The sequence below is a fragment of the Geotrypetes seraphini genome, chromosome 9, assembly GCF_902459505.1.
Source record: "Geotrypetes seraphini chromosome 9, aGeoSer1.1, whole genome shotgun sequence".
NCBI classification, from domain to species: Eukaryota; Metazoa; Chordata; class Amphibia; order Gymnophiona; family Dermophiidae; genus Geotrypetes; species Geotrypetes seraphini.
In genome coordinates this window covers 48354592-48370407 of record NC_047092.1, presented here as the reverse complement: position 1 = coordinate 48370407, position 15816 = coordinate 48354592, and the positions used below count along the sequence as shown (strand labels likewise).

The window sequence follows — 15816 nt, the reverse complement described above, 5'->3', positions numbered from 1 at the left end:
TAGCACACCTTAACAAAAGGACTCCTTAGGCAGTTAGCATGCAGCATGTTCAATGCATTAAATGCCAAATGCATTCCATGCTTACTCTCAGCCCATGCCCAAAAAATTAAGTAATGCATGGATAACCTTTGGTAACAGAGAAACTAAGACAAGACCCTTTGGTTGATACTGATATCTTTTTTTATTGAAAACAGAAAATCTATATCCAACTCTTTCTGCTAGATACCACCCAGTGGCACTAATTACCATTGTTTCTAACATGATTAAGTCATTGGTCACACAGAATTTGCAGTATTATTTATCGGATAAAACACCATCTGGTTTCTGCCATCAACATAATACAGAAACTCTGCTAGCAGCTTTTTAGAGAGATTTAAGAATCTTACTAGCTAGGAAACAACAAGGATTTGGAGTGCAGTTAGACTTGATGGCTGCATTTGAATTAGTCAACCATGACATTTTATTGGTCGAATTAAGTGAGACTGGATTGACTGACAAAGTATTTCAGAGGTTTTTAAAGAAGCGTACTATGAAAGTAAATTGGAAAATTGAGATTTCAGCTGCCAAGGTTTTATTCATATTGGATTATGAGCAATATTGTTCTGCTGGGTAGAGCAGACTACCAAATCTCACACTTGCGAATATTGCAGAACATAACTGAAAAGTTAATATGTGGAGAATCTAAATGGGCAAGGATAACCAGCTACATACTGCCTCTTCATTGGTCACCCATTAAGGCTAGAATTCAATTTAAGTTATTGCTTTTTTTATTTAAAATTTATATGCCTTGACCTCTATCTGGGTAACCTAGCATGTTACACTTCCTACTGCTAGTCTGGTATTGGTTGAGAAACATGGGATTCCTTGCCACTTGACTTATGACAATAAGCTATGGCATACAATAACAAACATACTATAGCGCTATGCAATAAACATAGCTGTATAGAAGTACTATAACTTGGCTTAGGCCTTTTGATGTCTGAAGCAAGTTTAACTTTGATGACACTTTGTTTAAGTATCTGTTCTAATATTACTTATACAAGTCTTGTCGTATTTTTGTGACCTACTTGATGCATGATCTGTTTTAATTTGATTTGTTCTGATATTTATTTACATTTCTTTTGCTCATTGTTATCTGCCTTGAGCCATTGTCATCGGTTAAGCAAATAGAAATTCATGAATTAATTATTTGTCCTGCAGCTTGCGCTTTTTATTTTTTTACCACCAGTTCTTTCTTATAGGCCTAGATTCACTAACCTCCTTTTTTTGGGCGATCCGTGTGTGATCCATGGCTGAGTCTTGCTGGGTGACCGATTCACTAAAGAGTCAACATGAAAATGATCTGATCAGATGCACACCCACAAGCGATACCACGGATCGCTGCAGAGCAATCCAGACGCATGTGCAGACCATCCTCTCTTCCTGGAGATGTGATCCGTGCATGCGTTTACAAAGCTCGCTCAGTTCAAGGTCAAAACAAAAGTGGGGGGTGGGGTGGCTGCACTTGCTGGCCCCACGAACCATCTAGCCCCAAAATCAGACAGGCGAACAATCAAAATCAGACCGGAACAAAAACAACAATGCCATAGTGCAGCCCCACTTTTAAACCGCGGGTTAAAAACATGGGCTTACAGAGAGGCATTGTGGCAGAGAGCAGGGTGGCCAAGAACAGGGCGCTTTTTTGCACAAGGGAGATGTTTTATTTTTAAGGGCGGCAGGGCTGGGATTTCAGGGTGGCAGAGAGCAGGACAGTCAGCAATGACATGAGCGAGTGGTCCTCAGCAGTCGCTTCAGTTTGGATCGGCCAGCCCAATCAGTGTTTCTTCTTCTCATTAGTGAATTGAGGTCTTCCTACTTTGCAATCCATTTCCTCTCATTTGCATGGGTGGATCAGATCGGGGGTGGATTGGATCAGGCGAGAGGTTAGTGAATCGGGTTGGGGTCGGGAAACAATTGCAAACTGGTTGAGACATGATCGGACTGTTTAGTGAATCTAGCCCATAGAACTGAGCAAAGGCCAGGGCCAGGCACTTTACTGGACACAGACAATGCTAGCTTAGTGGTCTGACTCCTTCCCCAACTTTGCACACTACAAAAGTGCAAAACTGTTGAGCACCACTTGGGTTACACCTGTGTCACAATCCATTTGCCAGCAATCACACCTCAAAACATTGCAACTGAAGCAGACATTACCAACATGTCTAACCCTCTGCCATCCTGGGATTTCCAAACTCCCAGTGCTTACTAGCAGTGAGAATGGAGCTGCCCTTCCTGCTTTTGTCCCTGCAGTGAATCCCTATGGTGGTGGAAACTTTCTCAAAGGGGTCCCAGTCCAAAAGAATTAAGGTCATACCAGATTATTTTCAAAAACCACCTCATCATAATTTGGACAGGCCTATCCTCTGTACATTTTATAAACCCTTTAAATCAAATCTATATACCACATCAACCAGAAAATAACACAGGTGTAACTTCTTTTAAAATACTCACATGAATATGGAACCTTAACATATAATTAAATATAGTTTTTGAAGACTTCATCTTCCTCTTCTTCCCATTATCCCTCTCAAAATCAGACTTCTTTGGCTCACTTCATAAGAACATAAGAACATAAGCATTGCCTCTGCCGGGTCAGACCAGGGGTCCATCGTGTCCGGCAGTCTGCTCCCGCGGCGGCCCTCCAGGTCCATGACCTGAAAGTTTTCCCTACCTAACATAAAATGTCCATACCCTATTCGCTCAATGTCCTGTAAGGTAAACCTCTATCTGTACCCTGTTATCCCCTTCGCTTCCAGGAAGTCATCCAGTCCCTTTTTGAACCCCAGAATTGTACTCTGTCTTATCACCTCTCCGGGAAGCGCGTTCCAGGTGTCTACCACCCGTTGAGTGAAGAAGAACTTCCTTGCATTCGTTATGAATCTGTCTCATCTCAGTTTTTCTGAATGACCTCTTGTTTTAGTTGTCCCTGCTAGTCTAAAGAATATGTCCCTCTCCACCTTCTCTATGCCTTTCATGATTTTATAAGTCTCTATCATGTCCCCTCTCAGTCTCCGCTTTTCCAGGGTAAAGAGCCCCAGCCTGTCTAACCGTTCGGCATATGAAAGGTTCTCCATACCCTTTATCATCCTCATTGCTCTCCTCTGGACCCTCTCGAGTATTGCCATGTCCTTCTTGAGGTATGGCGACCAGCAGGGCCGCCATCAGAAATTTCTGGGCCCCTTACTGAGCAATCCTATTGGGCCCCCCACGCACCCCTTCCCCCCCGACCCCCCCTTCTTCCATGGGCCGAATACACACATACTTTTCTCTGTCGCCGCACTCTTTGACCAAAAGATTTGTAAGCCTGCAACCACGTCAAGGTAGACTCTTTCAGCAGTGACCTAACCTAACCTAAACTAATCTATACCTATCTATTCTAAACTAACATATGTCTAATACTGAACTAATAACAAACTAACAAACATCTGCATAATAAATAACTAATAAATAATAGTGCTAGTAGCTATAATTCACTTTTGAATGTAAAATCTCAATTAAGGATTTCTTTTGACCTTTGTAGGCCAGAAGTAGATCACAATTGCACAATATTTTTTTGTAACAAGTATTAAATGTGTCTTTATAAATACTGTAAGCTTAATAAATATACCAGAAAAAACTACACATCTGAGCACATATCTGAACATACACATCTGTATGATCCCATCCTCCTCTGCTTGCCTATAGCTGCATCATGCATGTTAAAAATGTACGATATGTTGATATGTGCGCCTTCCTTCCTTCCTTCCCATCCATCCTCCTCAGCCTGTCCTTACACATCCACAGCTGCATGTTAATGATGATGTATATGTTATGATGATAAATAAGTGCATATGAGCACATCATTAACATGCAGCTATGGATGAATATAAAAAAGAAACAATATTCTGTACAATTGTCAATTTATAAATCAGCGTCTTCTCCCCATTCTCTCTTCCCCATTTCCCTTCAGCGTCCTCAGCCCACTCTCTCTCCACTTTCCTTCAGCACACGCACATAAAAACAAGCAAGTAATTTATATCATTTTCATTCTATTCATTCATAGAAATTAAAGTCTAAATAATGCCAGTCACATAACAAAACACGATTTTACAAAAATAATTCCCTGCACAGTCAAGCCTTCAAGGATTACTAGATGTCTTTCAGCAGTTCCCCTCCCTCCCTCCCCCTTACCTTTGTGGCCAAGTCAAAATGATCTACCAACAATAAAATTTCACAAAGCATGCTTTACGCAAAGAAAAATGTTAATTATCATTTATATTCCACGGGTTTTCAAAGAGGTCAAGGCAGATGACTTTATGCAATGTCACCTCAGTAACAACTGAGTATACAACTGAGTATACAAAAATAGACAAATATTCCCCCTCCCTTTTTACTAAAACGCGATAGCGGTTTTTAGCGCAGGGAGCTGTGCTGAATGCCCCACGCTGCTCTCAACACTCATAGGCTCTCTGCGCTAAAAAAAACGCTATTGCGGTTTAGTAAAAGGGGGCTATAGTGCAAAATATAGACAGCATATATAAATTCTCAAAGCAGACACATTTTGATCACTAAATTGAAAATAAAACCATTTTTCCTACCTTTGGTAATTTCATCAGTCTCTGGTTGCACTTTATTCTTCTGACTGTGCATCCAATATTTCTTATATTTCTTCCCTTCTTTCAGCCTCCTGTATGCTTCCTCTCCTCCAGACCTCATTCCCTCCCCAAACTTTTTCTTTGTTTCACCCTACCCCTTCTTTCTTTTTCTCTCTCTCCATACCCCCTTTCTTTCTGTATGTCTGTTTTTCTCTCTCTCACCCTGCCCCCTTCTTTCTCTCTCCACACCCTCTTTCATTCTGTATGTCTGTCTTTCTCTCTCTCTCTTTCCGTGCCCCATTTTTCTTTGTTTCACCCTGCCCCCTTTCTTTCTTTCTGGCTTCCTGTCCCCCCTTTCTTTCTTTCTCCCTGCCCTCCCCTATGCCACCACCATTGGGAAAATGCTGCCACCGCCACTGGGGAATAGGCTGCCACTGCCGCCATCGGGAACAGGCCGGCACCGAGTTCGCCCTGCTTCTCTTCCCCACGGGGCCGACCAAATCTCGCCACCTGTCGTCAATTCTAACGTCGGAGAGGACGTTCTAGGCCAGCCAGGCAGCGATTGGCTGGCCCAGAACGTCCTCTCCGACGTCAGAATTGACGCGAGTGGCGAGAGTTGGCCGGCCCCACAGGGAAAAGCAGGGAGAACTTGGCACCGGCCTGTTCCCGATGGTGGCGGTGGCACTCAAGTGGCTAAAGAGCCGCAGTTTGCCGGCCTAGGGAGAACACTGAAGGGTGGCCAGCTGTGCACCCCCTTGGGATGTAAACCCGGGGCGGGGCAGACCGCCCCCCCCCACCCTGGTATGCCACTATCTGTACCTCACTCCCTCCCTATGACCAAAAATTCTCCTTTCTTCTATTCCCCGTGTACACAACCATCTCTTTCCCTCCCTTCCTCTCTCCAAAGTCCATGCCTTCTGTGTCCAAAAACTCATTCCCTCCCCCACCTCAGCATCTCTTTCCCTCCCTTCCTCTCTCCCAAGTCCATTTCTTCTGTGTCCAAAAACCCATTCCCTCCCCCACCTCAGAATCTCTTTCCCTCCCTTCCTCTCTCCCAAGTCCATGCCTTCTGTGTCCAAAAACCCATTCTCTCCCCACCTCAGCATCTCTTTCCCTCCCTTCCTCTCTCCCAAGTTCATGCCTTGTGTCCAAAACTCACTCCCTCCCCCCTTTTGTGTTCCGCGTTTGCCTCCCAGCCCATCTTTGCAACTTTCTCAGCAAAACGAAGCTCAAGCCGCGAGGCTTGTCTTCTGCTTCCTGCCTGCCCTGCCGCGCACAAATAGCCGACCGGAAGTATTCTCCGACGTCAGCGCTGACGTCGGAGGGCAGGCTTTGCTTAAGCCCTCCCTCCGACGTCAGCGCTGACATCGGGGAACGCTTGCGATCGGCTATATGTTAGCTGCAGGGCAGGCAGGAACAGAAGACGAGCCTCGCGGCTCGAGATGTATTGAACTCCGCGGGTCCCCGTCCAGCTCTCTCCTGTCCACGTGGGGTGGACCGTCCCTCCCCCTAGACTGTGGCCTAGGACCCTGGGGGAGCCCGGGCCCCCTGTCAGCTCCGGACCCCTGAATGCAGGACTGGTGGTACTGCCCTGATGGTGGCCCTGGCGACCAGTATTGGACGCAGTATTCCAGATGTGGGCGCACCATTGCTCGATACAGTGGCAGGATAACTTCCTTCGTTCTGGTAGTGATACCTTTTTTGATAATGCCCAACATTCTGCTTGCTTTTTTTGAGGCCGCTGCACATTGCGCTGCCGGCTTCATTGTGTTATCCACCAATACCCCCAGATCTTTTTCTTGGCTGCCTTCCCTGAGTACCCTTCCTCCCATCGTATAGCTGTACATGGAGTTCCCCTTCCCTATGTGCAAGACCTTACATTTCTCCACATTGAAGCTCATCTGCCATTTTTTTGCCCACTCACTCACTTCATGCACCAGCACTAAAAATATATTAGCGTATCTCCCATGCAAAATCTTATACTGCAGCTTCTGTGTTACCAAACTACTGACTGCCAATATTGCACACAAAATATGTCCCTGCTGAGATTCCTAAGCCAAGGTCATCTTTGTCTTGCCTGCATTTTCTGACCCCCTTGAACCTTGCTGTATTTCACTTTCTCCTACATTAGACTCAGTTGAGGATAAGGATGAAGAAAACGAGTCCATGAAACGAACGATGCCTATACCTACGTTGAGTCTAAATCCAGTACCAGGTGCACATGCATTATCAAAATCCTTCTCTATCTCTTATTTCCCACACTTCTATTTCTTAAGAGACAATGTTTGGCGTTGCATATCTGTGAATTGCTCTCTAGGATTTTGTTCTCTTGAGGGCCGCAATCCAGTCGGGTTTTCAGGATTTCCCCAATGAATGTGCATGAGATCTATGTGCATGCACTGCTTTTGATGCATATTCATTGGGGAAATCCTGAAAACCCAACTGGATTGCGGCCCTCAAGGAAGGACTTTGAGATCCATGATAGTGAAGGATAATACCAAGGACTTTTAGGTTCCACTTCTTGAGTTGCTTTGAATTATTGTACAATATTATGTATGTGTTATTTTTTATCTATGTTATTTTGGAAACCACTGAGACTCTAGGTGGTATATAAATTTTTTAAATAAAATGTTTAGCTTTTGATTGATTGTCATTTGCTCAGGTACAGGTGCAGATGCTTTTATTTGATATACCACAAGGTTACAATAAATAGTAAATTGATGTGTTTTACAATAAAAATTAAAAGAAATAAGAAAGGGACTCCATAATACCACCCCCTAAAGTCCCAAAACAAACACCCTAACTTAACCTAACAACCATCACCATAAATCTCTATAAAACCTTATTACCTCCTAGATTTCATTTTCCTACTTCCTTTCCATTTTAAAGCCTCAATTATGCAATTAAACACCTTTTTAAATAGATAAGATTTAATTTTTTAAATAGACTGATTCAATGGCATCTCTTTCTTAATTGTCAGAGAAAGGGCATTCCACAATTTTGGATCTACGTAGAAGAAAACCCCTTTCCTAGTTGCTTCTTCTAATCTCATTTCCTGTATACCTAGTACCACCAACAAATTTGCCTCACTAGATCTTAAGGATATAGTAAGTCTATAAGGCTTTAAAAACTTCACAAGAGTGACTGGAAGCCCAGACCACAGTGTTACATTAAGGTTGTGGAAAGCTGTATTTCTTATCACATACTCTTCGATATTATCTCTGCAATCAGCTCCCATTACTGAATGATTAGTGTTTTCCTTATCGACAACAAGAGAAAATGTCGACCCAGTTACTCCACAGTAAAAAAGTCCAGAGAATGAGAATGACAAGAAACTGTGGAGGATGATGTTCTTGACACTTATTTATTGATGTATTACATAGAAAATCAAAGTCATAATCCACATATGCTCCGGTGAGGCAGGACCCAACACGGTCTGTATTTTGGCGGACTCACCTTCCTCAGGGGGGTCCATATTGGTCTTGTAGTAGAGGTATATAAATGTGGATACAATAGAAGGTATAATATTGCTCCTCCGGAGAACTGAGTCACGAGATACACTCCGCTATGTGCGCACATATTAACTTATTATAGTTCTACCTTCTCCCATCTTGTTTACTGTACGTCTGTTTATTGATCTTGTCAGTTGTTGCAACGTTTGTTCTTAAAAGATTACATGTATTCCCCGTTTGTTTTTGTTGTTTTTTTTACTGTACATTGCCTAGAAATTATGATAGACGATTAATCAAATTTTAATAAACTTGAAACTTGAACTTTTGGAAGTTTCCTCAAAGTTGGGAATAACTCTGTTGCCAAAATCAGTATAGGAAATGCATCTTACTGAAACTGGAGGTCTCTCTGGCCAGAATACTTCCTTTGTTAAAAATTTGGGAAATTGTCTCCTGAACTGACAAAAAGCTTCAGGGGACTATTTTACAGTTTTGTACCTTTACCAAGAAGTCAGTGGGGGAATCTGAGAATTTAGATAAGAAGGATAAGGCGATACTCGAGAGGGTTCAGAAGAGAGCGATGTGTTTGATAAAAGGTATGGAAAACCTTTCATACACTGAAAGATTAGAGAGACTGTGGCTTTTTTCGCTGGAGAAGAGGAGACTTAGAGGGGATATGATAGAGACTTATAAGATCACGAAGGGCATAGAGAGGGACAGATTCTTCAAACTTTCGACAACTATAAGAACGAGAGGGTATTCTGAAAAATTAAAAGGGGACAGATTCCAAACCAATGCTAGGAAGTTCTTCTTCACCCAACCGTGGTGGACACCTGGAACGCGCTTCCAGAGGGAGTAATAGGACAGGGTACAGTATTGGAGTTCAAGAAGAGATTGGACAATTTTCTGAAGGAAAAGGGGATAGAAGGGTATAGATAGAGGGCTAGTATACAGGTCCTGATGGGCCGCCGCGTGAGCGGACTGCTAGGCATGATGAACCTCAGGTCTGACCCAGCAGAGGCACGGCTTATGTTCTTATGTTCTTATGATCAGTGCCAAAACTAAACAGAAGCCTTAGGAGCCCCAGGAGCAGTTTTCTATTACAGCATAAGATGGGGACCATGGAAAATGTGTTGAGATTGAAGAATTTGTGTTTCCTTAATTTTCCACAACTATTGTAGATTGTTAGCAGCAGGCATGCTTTTTGTTTAGTTATTATAAAGACATATTGAATATCTCCAATGATGATTCTCTTTCCTTGTCCAAATGTAACTATGCATCAAAAAATGTATTTGAAGCTAATGAACAAGAGGCTGAATTAGATTTAATAGTCTCTGCCGATAGCTAGGATTTAACAGGCTTTCTTGATTTCCTGTGAGAAGCACCCTCTTAGTGTCATTTTCTGCTGAAAAGGATAAAATAGTTCTTTGAAATGGTGTTTAAAAAAAAAAATAATAATAATAATATATATATACAGTATATATCTTTTATTCTGTGGTCATAGGATCCAGGTTTTCCAGATGTAGCCAGTCATCCAGCTACAGAGGAAAGCTTTTCAAGAGGAGCCACCTTTTTATGCTGTGTTTCTCTTGGAAGTGCCTTAATACTTTTCAAGAGAATTCCTTTGTGTTCCAGAACCCTGTGGGGCTCATAATCGAAAGAGAAAAACGTCCAAAAACCGGTCTAAGTCAGCACTTGGACGAACATTTCTCAAAAATGTCCAAGCGCCAATAATAAAACCGGGTGTTGGACATATTTCTAAACGACTTAGGCCTTCATAGTGCCGCTCAACGTCCAAAGCTAAACGGGGCGTGGAACTGAGCAGGCCTGGGGACGGGTCTATGGGTCCAGATTTTATGCAAGTAAAATCTGGTAACCCTACTGTAGAGTAAATGCAAGGGGCATGCTTTGCACGCACCACTTAAGGCAGGCAGTTATCACACATGCATTGTGTCACATGTAGTAGAAGATAGTGCAGGAGCACCCATGCCATCTGGCACTGCAGATAATACAGAGGAGGCAAGGAGGTTGGGAAGAGTAAGTCTTGGGGGGGGTAGTGTATTTGTGGGGATAGGTCTGTTATATCAATAGTGAGGTTTGTTCTGTCAGGGGGATCTGACCTGTGGTGATAGATTGAAAGAGGATTAGGGAAGGATCAGACGTGGGGGGATTGTGTATTGAGGAGAACATTGGGGTGGCAAGGGGGTGGACCACTGCTGCAATTCATCTGCCAGAAGCTGTGATATTGGATTGCAATAGCACAGCTCCACTTACTCTCTTCCATTGCAGGATGGTGAGTTCATCTGTATTATTGACAGTCATGAGAGCTCTGTGTTGTACAGATCCATTTGCTAGCTGTCACAGCTGATCATACCGCTGACCTGCATACTTGGTTCCTGCCCCTACAGACTGTTTTAAAGTATAGTAGATGTTAATGCAGGCTCATCTAAACATTGCATAAAGCATATTTAGCACAGCCACAGCTGTAGAAAATTAAAGGGCTCACTGGCTCAAATTGGAGGCCCCTGGATCTCTCTCTCTTTCACTAGGGGATCTTTGAGCCCTGGTGATCCAGTAGACTATCCTCATTTCCCTCTACAGCTCCAAAATGGGGCTACAATGTAGAAAAATCACCTAATTGAAAAGCTTCACCTCTTACAGAGGGTGAGGTGGGGTTCAGTCAGTTTTACCTCTGCTTTCCCCCCAGAATCCTGTCTTACTCTAGCAGTCTTGGGGACAATATGGGCAGGGGCAATCTCTACTCATTTCTGTACCGGCTGCTGCTTATATAGCTGTAGTCTTGTTCTATTACATTTGCTTTTGCTTTCTTTTCCAGCCAATGATATAGGCCCAGATTCTCCATATGGCACCAATATCAGCGGCCACCTAATAAGAGGCTGCTGATCGCATGTCAATCATGCAATGGTGCCATATAGAGAATCACACCTCCAGGAAAGATAGGTGCCAGAAATGTAGGCTAGGGTTTTTCAGGCCTACATTTCCGGTGCCTATCTTTGACGTGAATCATGCCTATGTAGGTGCTTTAGGCCATCTAATGCCACTTCCGGCATTAGCCATGCCCACAGTGATATTAGGTGGCCTAAAGCACTTACAGTGGCGTGGTTCCAGCCTTGAATTTTTTAGACGCCAGCAGGCGCCTTGAAACTCAGTTGAAAATGTCATTTGTACGGCATTTTTAAAATTGAACTTGGGCGCCTACCAAAGCCTAAAAATTCAGCACTGGTTAGAGAATCCGGGCCATACTACTTTTGTGGATTCAGGCATAGAAGTAGTAGGACAAAAGGACTTTCAGCTGTAACAGAGGCATAGAACGATGAGACAGGTGAAAGTACCTTTTACCTCATCACTGTCATCCTGCTTCCCGATTCCTCAAGAAGAACATAAAAGAATAAATAATATTATATTTGTTTATGTTCTAGGATGGCATAGTGTAGTGGTGTAAGAGTCAGAGCTACAGCCTGTGGCAGGCAAAAGGGGCCAAGTCCTAAGACATACAGTATGCCAGTCAATGACAGCCCTGCCACTGGTTGCAATGCCTGCCACAAGCCTCAGCACCCTGAGGTTGTAGGTTGAAACCCTACGCTGCTCCTTGTGACCCTATGACTTAATTTTCCAGTGCCCCAGGTTCATTAGACAGATAGGGAAAATGCTTGAAGCACTTGTAGGGAAACCGCTTTGAATGTGGTTGTAAAACTACAAAAAGGCAGTATATAAGTCCCAATCTCTTTCCCAATTTACATTACATTACATTAGAGATTTCTATTCCACTATTGCCTTGCGGTTCAAGGCGGATTACAAAAGAATTACACCAAAGGTATTACATGAAGAAGATATCTGGTAATTTCTAGAAAAGATGAGGTTGCTTTGGGGAATCGGGAAGGTATTAGGGAGTGGTATTGGGAAGTGGGAAGGAGCTAGCGGTATTAAGTCATTTGCAGCAATTTCTTGAAGAGTAGAGTCTTTATTTCTTTTCTGAATGTTTTGTAGTTTGGGGTCATAATTAGTAGATTGGCGGTTTGATGTAAACAGGTAAAACTATTTTTCACATCTGAAGGCTGTAGTTATCGACATGGGCTACCATTAAGTTGTGTAGTTATAAATTCAGGCTACCTTTAAGATAGTATTTTTTTTTTACCACTACCTTGGGCTATTTTAGCACAGATCCCATTTTATGCAATGAGATGTAGGACTCCTTTTACAAAGGTGCGCTAGGGCCTTAACATTCACAATAGTGCATTTTAAATTCCCGAGTGCACTAGCCACTACTGCCTCCTTTTTAGGAGGTGGTAGATTTTCGGCTACCGCGCGGTCATTTTGTGCGTGCGCTAAAAACCCTAGCACACCTTCATAAAAGGAGTCCTTAATTACTAATAGAGATCAACAGCAAAAAAAAAACCTTTATCTTAGCAGTACCTCACATTGATAACCACAGTATGTTCTTAAGTCATCCATTTGCATTTTTCTGTCCTTCAGTGCGATTAATTATTTCCCCTTGACATGGGTTGTAACAAGGGATCGAAGCGCAGATAACTCTTGATGGCACAGAGCTGCTTTTTTTCAATTGTTTCAAATGAAGTTATAAATTCTACTGACTCAGTAGACCGGCATAGGGATATAGATTCTTTCTCCTGTTGGTTTAATCTCAGCTCCAGTCCAAATGACTAGAAAACTTCTAAAATCCATTAATTAGTGTAAGTATGATCCGATTTGATGGATTCAGTTCCGGTCATATGATTCGGTATCTCCAATACTAATCTATTCAATGAGCACTATGTAACACCCTTGATGACAGTTTTAGAAAGGAATTTGCTTATTAAATTGGCATATATTTATTTATTGATGCTACTGGGTTTTTTTATTATTTTTTTGTTTTTTTTTTTAATATATACCGGTATAGCTTTATTTAAGACTGAGCTTGAAACTGACAGAGCTCTACAGGGAGACTCACATATTTCTTACTATTGCTTTAGTTATTCTATAAATAAATGAAGAACATCACTTTATGTTGCTGTTAATTCAGTCCCATTGCAGATCAAACAATATGGGAAAAAAAATAATAGTTCAAGCAAAATGCATACAAGAATGACAATCAGAAACTACATGGATTGATTGATATGGCATTCTAAAACATGTGTTAAATGGTGATGATATAAAGTTATTTTCTGTAAAGAAAACAATGCTTTCTTTCTGTGTTAATGGAAAGATTTCATAAACTGTGCTACCCATGCCGTCTTGTTAAGTTTCTCAGGGATTTTCATTATTTTTGAAATAAGCAAATATAATGAGCAGTGGAACAGCGAGATACAGAATTTTGTTTGCAAAATTCTCAAGCCATCATCGTTATGGTAGGTGATGATACTTTGTGAGGAAAGAATGTGCTAGACACCCCCAATTACTTTGGAACTGTGATTAATGGAGGAAAGAGAGAAAAAATAGGAAATGGACAATGAAGGTCCACGGTGGGAAAGGAAAATTTGAGAAAAGATGCACTGCCGCCATTTTGTTGTAAAATAATTTTCATGAGTGCAGTGAATAAGTACATGCAAAAAACCAGCAATATGAATCTACTTTTATACACCCCGCTTCTAATCCAAATAGTGTGGGTTTAATGCATTTTTACTCATTAATCACATTTATACAAGATCAATAAACAGAAGTAAAAATGACAGACTCCATAATTATTAGATGGACTTTATCGTTTACCCTCCCCCCCTCTTTTACAAAACTGCACAAGAGGTTTTTAGCGCCGGCTAGTGCGCTGAACGCTATGCATTGCTCCGACGCTCTTAGGAACTTTATGACTATGGGAACAGCGCAGAGCATTCAGCGTGCCGTCTGGCACTAAAAACCTCTTGTGAAGTTTTGTAAAAGAGGGGGAGAGGGTAAACGATAAAGTCCATCTAATAATTATGGAGTCTGTCATTTTTACTTCTGTTTATTGATCTTGTATAAATGTGATTAATGAGTAAAAAAGCATTAAACCCAATGCATTAAAAGGGGAGGTCTATTAGTCAGTTGGATTTATATTGTTGTGATTAGAAGAAATATTTAGTAGTTCTTTTACTAAGATGCGTTAGCCGATTTAGCTATAAATTAGCACGTGCTAAATGCTAACGTGTGCTTATGTGTCCATTATAGCCTATGGACACGTTAGCATTTAGCACACGCTCATTTTTAGTGCAAGCTAAATCGGCCACCGCACCCTAGTAGACGGACCCCTTAGTGTGATGGAAGATTGGATGAAAGAATTTAGATTAAAGCTTAATTCTGACAAAACCAATTTTTTTGTGTGTGTCTCCAGACGCAATTGGGAAATCTTTACTAATACAAAATAATCAATATCCAATTCATTCAACTCTACCTACTACCACATTTCACATTTCACAACCCCTCATGACCAACCAGAAACCGTAACATATTTACATACCCAAAGATCACAGGCTGCAAATACAAATCCTTCTTGGACAGGTCCTTCATGTACCAAGCAAGCAAATAGCAGTCCTGGCTGGGAAATTGCATTAACGGAACCAGGCTGACCTACGGCACATTCCGGAAAGCAATTAGAACCGCACTATTTGACAAATTCATCTCCTAAACTGAAACCTCACCACTTATTAAGTTATATGTTCCCTCTATTCAACCTCGGTGTAATATGTTGTCTTCTTATCTATTTCTCATGTAATAAGTTGTACCCCCTTCTTCTTGCATTCTGTAATTCGCTGATTGTCCAGCCTTCTTTGACGTGAACCGCCTAGAAGCCTTCTCAACTGTGGCGATATAGAAGAATAAAGTTATTATTATAAGTTATTATTATTATAAAAGTCCTAGGGGTTGCTCTAGATCAGAATCATGCCATGTGCAACCAGCTGGACATAGTGGTCTGCAAGGATTTCAATATGTTATGGAACCTTCGAACACTCGGAAACCATTTTGACTTTTCTGCTTTTAAGATTCTGGTACAGTCATTGGTTCTCAGGCATTTGAATTATTGTAATAATATCTATTTGGCAAACACTAAGGGCTCCTTTTACTAAGCTGCGGTGGCATTTTTAGCACGTGTTGAAGATTAGTGCGCGCTAACCCCTGCGCTATGTGGAAAAACTAACACCAGCTCTAAAGAGGCATTAGCGTCTAGCGCGTGCAAAAACCGCTAGCGCAGCTAAGTAAAAGGAGCCCTAAGAAAAATCTCCTTAAGATGTGAATAATAATAATAATAATTTATTTTGTATACCGCCATACCCGGGGAGTTCTAGGCGGTTCACAACAGATAGATGAATTACATACAGTGCGATTGAAACAAGAACATAACGAGGCAATTGTAGGGTCAAACTAGTTTACATTGACAATTTGGGTGAGGGAAGGGCTAAATACAGAGCACATACAGTATGTACAGTAAGCGAATATAATCCAGAATACTGCGGTTAGGCTCATTTATGGACTGAGGAAATATGACCATATCACTTATTGTTATAGTGAATTGCATTGGTTTTTAAATTGGGCTGCCTCTAAGGTGTTAATGGGTTTGGTTCCATCCTATCTGAGTTGTTTTATTTTTCTTCTACGCAACATTCACATATTGCCAAAGCCTTTTTTGTTTTTTCTCCATCCAAGGTTAGAGAGTTGCACGTGGACAGAAATCCCACCCGTCCCCGCCAAAAAAACCACCCGTCCCTGTGAGTGAGTAATCCCTCCGTCCCCGTGAGGAATCCCTCCGTCCCCACCTGTCCCCGCGA

General features: G+C 41.9%; 1 long non-coding RNA gene across 1 annotated transcript in view; it reads left to right on the top strand.

Annotated features, from left to right (window-relative positions):
• Positions 1 to 15816, top strand: part of LOC117366378 — a 244084-nt gene that overhangs the window by 39436 nt on the left and 188832 nt on the right. The window lies entirely within an intron of this gene.